The 13,756-nt window shown below is 37.9% G+C and overlaps 1 protein-coding gene across 6 annotated transcripts in view; it reads right to left on the bottom strand.

The window, feature by feature from the left end:
* Window positions 1-13,756, bottom strand: part of CORIN (corin, serine peptidase) — a 251,162-nt gene that overhangs the window by 35,624 nt on the left and 201,782 nt on the right. The window lies entirely within an intron of this gene.

The raw sequence follows: 13,756 nt of genomic DNA, 5'->3' as shown, positions 1-13,756 counted from the left end.
CTGGCTCAGAGGTAGAGTGTAAGAACTGTATGAGGCAATGAGCTATAGGTCCAAGTGACAAAAACTATCCCAAAGCAGAGAGGACAATGTTATGAATTTAAATTAAATCACAGTATTGATATTTCATAAAATTTAAACATCAATAAAACTAGGTATTTAATCCATATTTATCTAAAATTATAACATGAAGTAAAATATAAGTTTATAAAATTATAACTATTAACTATACATTATTCTAACATAAGTTAGAAAATAAAATTAATATCGAATGCCTGGGTGGCTCAGATTCTCTCTCTCTCTCTGCCCCTTCCTTGCTCTTGCATGTGTGTGCACTCTCTAAGTTAAAAAAAATTAAGTTAAATTAAATTAATTTTAAAAAGTATTGTTGAAAATAAACATGTCATTAAAAGTGAAACAATTAACCAATCATAAAAATTTTTAATTAAAATGTCATTGGATCGTTTTTAAAATTCAATCTTATGAAGCAAATGGAGTACACTGGGGTCAAGTGGTAAGTATAGTTTTGAGCAAAAGTGTCTGCCTCTTTCAGAATGCACACTAGCCCAGGGCACTTGCATGGCTCAGTTGGTTAAGCATCCAACTTTGGCTCAGGTCATGATCTCACAGCTTGTGAGTTTGAGTCCTGTGTCAGGCTCTGTGCTGACAGCCTGGAGCCTCCTTCAGATTTTGTGCCCATCTCTCTCTGCCTCTCTCTGGCTCATGCACTCTCTCTTTTTCTCTCTCAAATATAAATAAACATTAAAAAAATAAATTATTTAAAAAGAAAGAATCTACACTATCCAACTCTTTCCTTCGGTCCTTTGGTCTATTTTATGTGCAGAAAATTCCATGGCTTTTTTGATAACTTGTAGAAAACCTTTGGAAGAATTTTTAAACTCTTTTTAAGAAACAGATTCAACATTTTATTGAGAGTGGCTTGAGTTTAGTTTCAAAGAAAGTGTTTCCTCTTTGTCTTCACTTTTCAGTTGATCAATATAAAAGCAGGGATTACCAATTTCAACTACAATACGCCATTTTTTTGTTCCACTAATTCAGAAAGACTGTGAGCCAGAGTAGAATTAATTTTTCTAACAGAAGTCTTGCTTTGTCAAGTGCCTGTTTTCTTCCTCCTCTTGAAAACTATAGAAGTATAGAAAATACCCCTTTATTCAATTAAGACAGACTATGTCTCTGGATATAAGATAAAATAATACAAACTTTAGGGATTTAAGTATATATATATACATATATATACACACACACACACATACACTGAGGATTTTATATGTATATTATATATACATATTTATTATATATATACATATATATATTTGTATAAGTGTACACTTATATATATGTATATGTATATATATATATACACATATATATTAAGTATATATATGTACTTTTTTTTTCATGTATATATTCAGTTAACTAGTTTTACACAAACAAACAAACAAAAAAAAAACCTCAGGATTTTAGCCCCTAAAATACCACTGGAATATCTGAGTATGAAAAACTAGAAATGTAATCAATTTCTAAGGAGATGTGGACGGTCTTCAGAAAAGTGGGTGCTAGAGAACCAAGAGCCCTCAGGACCCTCTACCTCTCATCTACCCTCTTCTGTGAGAAGAAGCAGGAGGTGATGTGAGGGTGGCTTTATTGTCTCCATGTGACTTTCCACAAACCAGAGGACAGGCTGCCTGCTCTTCTAAACTCAAATTAATTCATCTTCATGAACAAAAAGGAAAGAAGTCTCTTCTTCTAGCTCAACCAAAAACAAATCTTGTTGAAGAACTTTAAGTATCCCAAATCCAATCACTGTGACCTAGAAGTGAAGTCCTTTGATTGATTCAGCTTGGGTTAGGTCCCTCCCCCTTAACCAGTCACTGAGGCCAAGAAGAGTGGTTCATGTACAAAATGACAGCTCCCATTTGGATCCCAAGGATAGAATGAGGAGTGAAGCAAGTCCCCAAAAGGAAGGGATACAGGGAAGCAACTTAATAAATGTCTGCTACAAGTGATTTTAATTGAAATTTTTTACTTAAAAGATGATTATGCCTCAGAGTCAAGATTCTACATGTTCCTTTGTTACTGTTTAGAAGAGGTAGGAAGGATAAAAACTTGGGTAGAAATTAGATTTGACTTATGTTCATAAATGAAATACTGGGTTACTCCGTAAGCGTTCAAGCTGATAATGTTGTAAGGTGAATTGGATCTCAGGAGGAACATTATCCTGGCAGAATTAAACAAATGACGCAGTCAGATGGACAAAGGCTAAACCTGATGACTATGGGGTTAATAAGGTGTAATGCGAATGGAGACAACACAAGGGTGTTGTATTTAGACGCAGTCCCTTCCTCAAGGGGCTATTATTTTAGTTAGAGAAACAAATAACAAACATGTTAAAAATAATTTCTAATACTGTGCTTTGAAGAAAGCAAAATAAGCAGAGAGTGACTTGGTGTGGGTGAAAGCTGCTTCAACTAGGGTTGCTAAGGAAGGCCTTTCTAAGTGTTTGATGTACGAGCTAAGACGACATGAATGATGAGAGGGAGGTGATCACATAAAGATCTACAGATCAGCATTCCAAGCAGGAAGAACAATGAGGGCAAAAGCCCCTGAGGTGGAAATGAGTTTGCAGTTTGAACATCAGTAATAAGGTCATCGTGTCTAAAGTTCATGGACACGCGGAGAATGCTAGAAAAGAGGGAGGGAGGGGCCAGTGTCTTACAGGCCAGAGTAAGAATTGGATTTTGAGCCCAAACTATATAAATAATAAGAAAAGACTAGTGGGTTTGCCATGCAGATATTGTCATTGCTGACTGTCAGTCTTGTCTTGGAGGTAAAAGCCGGTCAAACTGCAGTAAGTTTGAAAGACACTATGAAAAAGATAACAGATCTAAAGTTAGTCATCACCAGGAGTCTTCTGGTTAAAGTTCCAAAATGAGTAAGCTGCCAGATAAGGACTTCTAACAGGAAGAATACAGGCCTCTTTGGTCAATTATTGATGGATTATCTTAAATCACGTTCTTAACTTCCCAGAACTCACTCATATTTATGTCCAATGGCAATGCTATATTCATTATGATGACTGGGGAATCCAAGTCCCCCAGAGACATTATGGAGATGCATTTTTTCCATTCTAGAATCTTCTGGCTCACATCAGCCCTGGTATTTTTGGCTAAAAGCTGAGTCTTGACAGTACTTAATTCTGGAGAACCATCTGTTGGTTTTAAAAATCAGGATATGAGTCCATTTTCCACTGATAAACTTTTCACCACAAAATGGAATGTAAAAGAGTAAAAAACAATCTGATTAATTCAGAATCCCATGTAGTTCCATTCTAATTAATAATGGCGAATTTCTCTATACCACTGAGAAGTTTCCTTTTAAGTTCATAAAATATTCATTAACTCCACCAACACAGTTTGAGATTCAGTTTTCTAAATTTTTTTTTTTAACGTTTATTTATTTTTGAGACAGAGAGGGACAGAGCATGAACGGGGGAGGGTCAGAGAGAGAGAGAGGGAGACACAGAATCTGAAACAGCCTCCAGGCTCTGAGCTGTCAGCCCAGAGCCCAACACAGGGCTCGAACTCACGGACCGCGAGATCATGACCTGAGCCGAAGTCGGCCGCTCCACTGACTGAGCCACCCAGGCACCCTGAGACTCAGTTTTCTAACAAATATCTAAATTCTTGGTAGAGCCTGCTGTTGGAGATCATACAGCAATGCTTTCAGACAACTGATAGACTTACCTTGCTTTGTTTATTAAAGCCTCATACCCAGTAGTCACATGGAAGAACTTAAAAAAACACTTTTACTTCCTTTAGGATACAGCACTTCTTCGGGAAATTATTCTTCATCCTCACTCCAGAATAACACGTTCCAGGGAACGATACACTCACACTCTGGACTATCTGATTTTCTTCTCACCCAAGCAGTCACTTAACCAGCTTCTTGGAAATGTGTAGGATTGAATTCCCTGTGCCCAAGCTACGTGCCTGCCAGAAAAACCGTGAAGCTGCTGTGTGAAAGAAAACAACTTTTTATGGATGTGCTTCAGCTAACTTCTACTCAGAATATGCCTACCGTCTACTTATTACTATAAGTGGCTTTTTGAAAACCGAAAAACACTTATATTGTTGTCCTGCATGCATGATGAATTTTCTCCACTGCTGCACCTCCTCACTACTATCTACTTAAAAATCCCACATTGGGGGCGTCTAGGTGGCTCAATCAGTTAAGTGGCCGATTCTTGATTTTGGCTCAGGTTTGTGAGATCCAGCCCTGTGTCAGGCTCCACGCTGACAGCATAGCGTCTGCTTGGGATTCTCTCTCTCCCTCTCTCTCTGCTCCTCCCCTGCTCACACTTGCTCGCTCTCTCTCTCAAAATAAACAAATCGACTTTTAAAAAAATGCCACAATGATAAGATCATTAGGTGGTATGGTACTAAGACTTACCCCAAAAATCTTGACGGGAGCAATACTAAAAGGGATTTATGTTTAAGAACCTGGTTGGCCACATCAATCGGGTCATGTTTATTGATTAACTGGATGTACAGGGACTCTACTGTACTCTACTCCCCACGAGGCCCTTTGCTTTTGCTTGGACTGGCATCCCGGCACCATATTTTTCTGTGACCTAGCAAAGTTCCTTGATCTAAGCCTCAGTTTCCTCATACGTAAAGTAGAAATAATAATGCTATGTCTATTGCAAGATTATAGTGTGGATAAATTGGGTTAATACATATCAAGGACTCAGAGCAGCCTGGCACACAATGAAAATTAGCCATTACTATTTTGTATAACCTTTCTGGGAAATAAGATAAAGAATAAAAAAATAAAAGTAAAATGGTATGGCATTGTAGAATTAAGAGGGAAATTGTGTAATACCAATTCTTATGTACCACAGAAAGTATAGAGAGAAAAAAAGACATGCAGATGAGAAAGTCTTCACAGAAGTCATGGGGCTTGAGTGAGGCCCTGAGAATTTGGAGAGGAAATGTATGGACATTTATGGACAAAGACACAGAAGCAGGAAAGAATGTGCCCGTGGAACACGGATAAAGGACAAGTCAGTCTTGAAAGAGAAGGAGCGTATAAAGGGATACAAAGCTAAAGAAAGATGAAATAGTTTATGGTGAGTCCACTAATTGGGGAAAATAGTCCAAACTTTTTTGGTTAAAAAAAAATATATGTGAAATGAAAGATTTTTCCAGAGAAATTATTTATTTCTACCTTAATCTATTCAGTCTTCTATAACAAATTACCATAGCCTGGGTGGCTTGTAAACAACAGAAATTTATTTCCCACAGTTCTGGAAGTTGAGAAATCCAAGACCAAGGTCTTGGCAGATTTAGTGTCTGGTAAATACCTGCTTCCTTGTTTATAATAAGATGGCCATCTTCTTGCTGGGTCATCACATGGTGGAAGGGGTGAAAGAGCTCTCTGGGGTTTCTTTTACAAGGACACTAATTCCATTCATGTGGGCTCCACTCTCATGACCCAAACACTTCCCAAAGGCCCCACCTCCTAATACCATTGACATTAGGAATTAACATATGAATTTGGAGGAACACAAACATTCAATAGCAATTGAACATGATGTTCCTACTATGGCAGGTAGGTCCCTATTAATAATTTATCCATGGGATACTGAGTGCTTCCCAGGAAATGGAGGCACCAAACATTTCCTAATCCTACTTCCCCCACCAACCACTACTCACATTTCTATGCTCCTCTTTACAACAAAATCCCTCCAAACAGTTCTTTTTTTTAAAAAAAATTTTTTAATGTTTATTTCTGAGACAGAGAGAGACAGAGCATGAGTGGGGGAGGGGCAGAGAGAGAGGGGGACACAGAATCTGAAGCAGGCTCCAGGCTCTGAGCTATCAGCACAGAGCCCGACGCGGGGCTCGAACTCACAAACCATGAGATCATGACCTGAGCCGAAGCCGGACGCTCAACCGGCTGAGACACCCAGGTGCCCCCCTCCAAAAAGTTCTATACTATCTTTTATTTCTCTCCTTTCACTATCTTATGTTTTTGCCCCACTCACTCCACTAAAACTACTCATGCCAATGACATGCACATTGCTGAAACCAAAAGTCAGTTTTCAGCCCTCATTTTACTTGACTTCTCAGCAACTTTTAACACAACTGACCGTTGCTTCTGCCTTGATACACTTTCTTCCCTTGGTTTCCAGGATACCACATCCTCCTACCCCTGGGTTGTCCTCTCTCATCTCCTTTGGCTTTACTACTTCTCTTCTCCCACCCTCTTAATGTTAGGGCTCAGCTCTTGGTCTTATCTTCTCTATCTAAACTCGCTCTTAGGGCAGCAGGGTGGCTCAGTCAGGTAAGCATCAGACTTCAGGTCAGGTCATGATCTCACTATTTGTGACTTTGAGGCCTGCATCAGGCTCTGTGCTGACAGCTCAGAGCCTGGAACCTGCTTCGGATTCTGTGTCTCCTTCTCTCTCTCTGCCCCTCCCCCACTCACACTCTATCTCTCTATATATCAAAAATAAATATGCATTCAGAAAAATTAAAAAATAAATACATAAATTCACTCTCTTGGTTATGTCACCAGTCCCATAAATTTATACTGTCTGTATCCAGGTGACTTTCAAATATATAGCTCTAGTTCAAACATCTCTAATAAACTCCAGACTTGAGGGGCACCTGGGTGGCTCAGTCAGGTAAGCATTAAACTTCAGCTGAGATCATGATCTCATGGTTCGTGAGTTAGAGCTCCACATTGGACTCTGTGCTGTCAGCACAGAACCTGCTTTGGATCCTCTGTCTCCCTCTCTCTCTCTCTCTGCCCCTCCCCAGTCTGCATTCTCTCTCTCACTCTCAAAAGTAAGTAAAACTTAAAAACAAAGAAACAAACAAACAAACAAAACTTCAGATGGCTTTCCAGGTGAATTCTACCAAACATTTAAGGAAGAGTTAACACCTATTCTGTTCCAAAAGATAGAAATGGAAGGAAAACTTCTAAACTCTTTCCATGAAGCCAGCATTACCTTGATTCCAAAACCAGACAGAGACCCCAAGTGGGATTTATACCTGGGATGCAGGGCTGGTTCAATATCCGCAAAACAATTAACATGGTTTATCACATCAATAAAAGAAAGTACAAGAACCATATGATCCTCCAATAGATGCAGAGAAAGCATTTGACAAAATACAGCATCGTTTCTTGATAAAAACCCTCAAGAAAGTGGGGATAGAAGGAGCATACCTCAAGATCATAAAAGCCATATATGAATGACCCAACACTAATATCATCCTCAATGGGGAAAAACTGAGAGCTTTCCCCCTAAGGTCAGGAACAAGACAGGGATGTCCATTCTCGCCACTGTTATTCAACGTACTATTCGAAATCTTAGCCTCTGCAATCAGACAACACAAAGAAATAAAAGGCATTCAAATCGGCCAGGAGGAGGTCAAACTGTCACTCTTCGCAGATGACATGATATTCTACATGGAAAACCCAAAAGATTCCACCAAAAAACTGCTAGAACTGGTTCATGAATTCATCACAGTTATAGGATATAAAATCAATGCACAGAAATCCATTGCATTCCTATTCACCAACAATGAAGCAACAGAAAGAGAAATCAAGGAATCGATCCCATTTACAATTGCTCCAAAAACCATAAAATACCCAGGAATAAATCTAACCAAAGAGGTGAAAACTCTATACACTGAAAACTATAGAAAGCATATGAAAGAAATTGAAGAAGACACACACAAAAAAAGGGAAAAAAAGATTCCATGCTCCTGAATAGGAAGAATATTGTAAGTAAAACTTAAATATTGTTAAAATGTCGATACTACCCAAAACAATCTACATATTCAATGCAATCCCTATCAAAGTAACACCAGCATTCTGCACAGAGTTAGAACAAATAATCCTAAAATTTGTATGGACCCAGAAAAGACCCTGAATAGTCAAAGCAATCTTGAAAAAGAAAACCAAAGCAGGAGGCATCACAATCCCGGACTTCAAGCTATACTAGAAAGCTGTAATCATCAAGACAGTATGGTACTGGCACAAGAACACTCAGATCAATGGAACAGAATAGAGAACCCAGAAATGGACCCACAAACCTATGGCCAACTAATCTTTGACAAAGCAGGGAAGAATATCCAATGGAATAAAGACAGTCTCTTCAGCAAGTGGTGCTGGGAAAACTGGACAGTGACATGCAGAAAAATTAACCTGGACCACTTTCTTACACCATGCACAAAAATAAACTCAAAACAGATGAAAGACCTGAATGTAAGACAGGAAGCCATCAAAATCCTAGAGGAGAAAGCAGGCAAAACCTCTTTGATCTTGGCCACAGCAACTTCTTACTCAACATGTCTCCAGAGGCAAGGGAAACAAAAGCAAAAATGAACTACTGGGACCTCATCAAAATAAAAAGCTTCTGCACAGCGAAAAAAACAATCAGCAAAACTAAAAGGCAACTGGCAGAACGGGAGAAGATATTTGCAAATGACATATCAGATAACGGGTTAGTGTCCAAAATCTATAAAGAACTTATCAAATTCAACCCCCAAAATACAAATAATCCAGTGAAGAAATGGGCAAAAGAATGAATAGACACTTCTCCAGAGAAGGCATCCAGATGGCCAACCGACACATGAAAAAATGCTCAACATCACTCATCATCAGGGAAATATAAATCAAAACCACAATGAGATACCACCTTACACCTGTCAGAATGGCTAACATTAACAATTCAGGCAACAACAGATGTTGGCAAGGATGTGGAGAAAGAGGATCTCTTTTGCATTGTTGGTGGGAATGCAAGCTGGTGCAGCCACTCTGGAAAATAGTATGATGGTTTCTCAAAAACATAAAATAGAACTACCCTACAACCCAGCAATTGCACTACTAGGTATTTATCCAAGGGATACAGGTGTGGGGTTTCGAAGGGACATATGCACCCCAATGTTTATAGCAGCACTATCAACAATAGCCAAAGTATGGAAAGAACCCCAATGTCCATCGATGGATAAATGGGTAAAGAAGATGTGGTATATATATATATATATATATATATATATATATATATATATATATACATACACAATGTAGTATTACTCAGCAATCAAAAAGAATGAAATCTTGCCATTTGCAACCACGTGGATGGAACTGGAGGGTATTATGTTAAGCGAAATTAGAGAAAGACAAATATCCTATGACTTCACTCATATGAGGACTTTAAGAGACAAAACAGATGAACATGAGGGAAGGGCAACAAAAATAGTATAAAAACAAGGAGGGGGACAAAACATAAGAGACTCTTAAATATGGAGAACAAACTGAGGGTTACTGGAGGAGTTGTGGGAGGGGGGATGGGCTAAATGGGTAAGGGGCACTAAGGAATCTACTCTTGAAATCATTGTTGCACTATATGCTAACTAATTTGGATGCAAATTTTTAAAAAAATTTTAAAAAACAACTTTAAACTCCAGACTAGAGTCCATTTGGATGTCTAATAGACATCCCAAATTTCACAAGATCACAGAACTGATCTTTCTCCCCAGACCTGCTCCAGCTACAGTCTTCCCCATCTCAGTTTACTACAATACTATCTTTACAGTTGCTTGAGTGAGTCAAAAAAAAACCTTTCAGTCATTCTTGACTCTTCTCAATCTCCAATCAATATCCAATCTGTCAGGGAGTCCTGTTGGCTCCACTTTTTAAAATATATTCAGGATTAAATCATTTATGGCCATGTTCTCTGCTACCATTCTGATCTGAGCCACCCAAATGTCTTACTTGGATGACTTCAGTGGCCTCCTAACTAGTCTTCCTGCTTCTACTCTTGCCTTCCTACGGCATATTCTCAATAACAACCAGAGTGATACCTTTTAGTCAGAAAATGGCTACAATAAAAAGTAAATAATAACAAGTATTGACACGGATATGGAGAAATTGGGACCCTCATGCAGTGCTGGTAAAAGTATAATGTGGTGCAGCCCTTTTGGAAGACAGTTTGGCAGTTCTTCAAAAAATTAAAAATCTGACCTAGCAATTTTAGTCCTGAGTCTACACCCAGGAGAAACTAAAAACATACATTCACACAAAACTTGTACATCAACGTTCTTAGCAACATTTTCATAAGAGCCAAAAAAATGGAAACAACCCAAATATCCATCAATTGATGAATGGATAATCAAAGTGTGGATATATCTACACAATGGAATATTATTCAGCCATAGATAGGAACGAAGCACTGATACATATTATAAAACATAGATAAACCTTGAAAACATTATGCTAAGTGAAAGAGACCAGACAAAAAAAGGCATATATTAGATGATTCTGTTTTTATGAGACGTGCACAATGGGCAAGTCTCTAGAAGCAGAAAGTCGTGTTTGTCAGGGGTTTAGGGAGGAGAAACCGGGAGTGACTGTTAGAGGCATGGGGTTTCTTTCCCAAGTGATGAAATGTTTAGGAATCAGTGGTGATGACTGCACAATATTGTGAATATATTAAAAATGACTGAATTGTACACTTTTAAAGAGTGAATTTTATGGTATATGAATTATATTGTATATTTTTTAAAAAGACCATAAGGATTCAAGCTTCTTTTCCATGGTTTCCTTGTACAGGACCAGCAGCCTGGGCTGAATCTATTACCACACAGGATTTAGTCTTGTCTTTGAGCTTCACGAGTTTCATGGAAGTCAATCAATAAGGAAACTATCCTTATGTGACAAATGGAATCTGAAGTTAGAAGATTTTCCCTGGAAGTACACTTCCGGGAAAAATTTCGATATAAATCCTTATATCAGCGACTCTCAGGTAATACAATTGAGGCTATCTTTGTGGTTTAGCCCAAAATAAAGAAATGTTCTTTGGAAGCCTGGTGCTTCTATTGACCAACTCTAAAACATTAGGACACAAAATCAAACTTCAACCAATCCCATATAGGAATTTTTGTCAAAGTAGAATAGCCTATTTCCAGATGATCTGGTTTTATATAGAGATAAAGTTTATGAAGCCAAGAGACACCGAGAATCACATTCTCTTAGACCAACTTTCTCAAATACCAGATGTCTGAACTGAACATTTGGCAAGTATTAGAGGGCAGTCTAAATTCTGATTTGTATTGTTGATTAAATAAATGTCCATATGTTTCTAATACTGGGCATGTAGGTAGCAAAGTCAATATACTGTCATGAGAATTAGGGGCTGATTTATATCCTTGTCTAATCAAATAGTCATCATACTTCCAGGCTGGGGTGAACTCATGATATCTGCAGATGGGCGTAAAAAGTTGTACAGATTCAGCAAAGAACTCTCAATCTTCTTATTTGGGCAAGCACTTAGTTGAGAGCTGAGCATTTGTGCTGTTAGACATGGAAGGTGTAATTTGCATCTGAAAAACTCCAAGTGTAGGTTTTTTAATCAACTGCCTCTATCATGAAAGTATTTCAATAGAAGCCCCACAAAACATGTAATTCGGTCTAGACTTACATTTTGATAAAGTAACTCCAACGTGTACCCTCCCTGCATTTGGAGTTAAAGTGTATTAGTTTGGGACACTACACTACAATGCTATTCTCTATAAATGTTTACTGAATGACTAAATGAATGACTAAATAAATGTATATTATAATATCAAGACAATGATAGAGTTGAATATTTTTCTTATATACTTCTAATAGGTATGCCAGGTGCTATGTTGTACATGAACCATTCTCAGATGACAAAGAGTCTGGAAGTTTTTTCCAACAACTTTATGTTCTAGGTTGTTTCCTTATGTGTCTTCCCCACTACATGGTAAGCTCTTTGATGATATTTTCACCCCTGCATCCTCCACATAATGCCTACTCTAGTTCAAGGCCCATAAGCAGATTCTCAAAACAACAGCAACAACAACAACAACAAAAACCAAAAAATAAAAAAAAAAAAACCCAATAGGAAAGGCATAGTGAATAGAACTAATTGGGGTTGTGCTTTAAGCTTCAAGTTTCTGGGTGTAAAGCATGTTTGAAGGTATAAAGACAGACCTACTCCACTCCAGAAGCTTAAAGAGGACAGCTATAATGTTTTCCCTTCCTTTGGCAGCTGGAGTGTAGATCAATGACTAATCATGGCCAGACAGACCTTTCTGTAGGGACTTTGAATCTAGAGGAAATGACTCCGATGCAGGGTTACTTAGAGTTTGAGGCATCAGTGGCAACTGTGAATTCACAGTACAGCTGCGGCTCTCCAGAGACAGTGGGAACAGAGCAGATTCCTAAGTAGCCCATTCCTACTGTAGGAATCAATGGCCTCTTCTTGCCCATTATCTTCATTCCTGCCCCAGCCTGGCTCTCCAGATTTCTGTCCATTCACGATCTACCCAAGAAAACTGAAGAGTTCTCTTGACGGCAATCAGAAAGTACAAAAATACTAAGGTTACCCTTCCTACTCATTTCCTTCAAAGACTTACCACTACTTACCCATTAATTCACTCAAATAATGCTTACGGTTTTCCAGCCACACTGCTCTCTCAGACTTTCCTAGCCTTTCTGTGAAATAAAGGTATGTTTAAAAAAAATCTAAATGTCTATTTCCATTTTAAATATCTAATATATTGAAATAACATTTTCCCACTATTTTAAGGAAATGAAGAAAGTAGCGTAAGAAATTAAAAAAAAAAAATCCAATATGCATACAATAGCCAAAGATGGCAACCACCAAAATGTGCCTCGTTGGATGAACAGATTTAAAAATGTGGTGTATCCATGCAATGGAATATTTTTCAGCCATAAACAGCAATGAAATGCTGGTTCATAGTTGTATAAAAACACTATGCTAAGTGAAAGAAGCCAGATAATGGAGATGGTTGCATAGCATTGTGAATACACTAAATGCCACCGAATTTACCCTTTAAAATGGTTAAGATGGTGAGTTATATGTATCTCATCAAAATAAAAAACAAAAATCCAATATACAAAAAAATTAGAAGCGATATCAAAGAGAATATTTAAAACAAGATCCCTTCTGTTTATAATAGAGCAGGGTGGCCTGTCAGAAGAATTTTTCGGCTGGCAGAATCTTTGCGGTTGCGACGTTTCCTCAGAACTCTCAACAGAGTTATCGATCATTATGTTAATCCAGTTTTCATATTAAGAAATAACCTATGTTTTGGTGAGTGGAAAATAAAGCTCATTCAAAAGGCTTTTCATTTATCTCTGATCACAGTCACATACCATTTCATTTAGATATCCGTAAGGATGTTGTGAAAATGAAGTATAATTTAATGGATCTTGATGGATATAATTTTTCTGCTCTGGCAAAGTTGAAAGTTCTTTCTTACATAGTAGCATCAGTTACTCAACTTTCCAAAGATGTAAGACTTTACATGGGGAAAATAGGCTGAAGATACTGGGATTTATGTCACTCTTCAAACTGAGATAACAAAAATGCGCTGCTAGTTTCTATCCCATAATTCATAGCTCGTTATTGAAAAATTGTTTCAAGTTTGTTCAGTGGAATCCTGGGAAATGACATTTACTCAATTTTTTATTCTAGAATTTTAAACCTTGTTTGTCTTTTATTTCCATCATTTCCACATTTCCCCCCAAATCTCACATACAGCAGGGGTAAAAAAAATATATATGTGAATACATACCCTCACATATACATCTAAGACCCTCAGTTATTGCTTTCCATCCCCAACAGAACTGAAAAAGAAAACCCCACAAAATAGCAAGTATCCAACTTTCAAAG

The sequence above is a fragment of the Panthera tigris genome, chromosome B1 (genome assembly GCF_018350195.1).
Source record: "Panthera tigris isolate Pti1 chromosome B1, P.tigris_Pti1_mat1.1, whole genome shotgun sequence".
NCBI lineage: Eukaryota > Metazoa > Chordata > Mammalia > Carnivora > Felidae > Panthera > Panthera tigris.
Note: the sequence above shows the minus strand (reverse complement) of the source record. Positions and strands in the feature narration are given on the sequence as shown.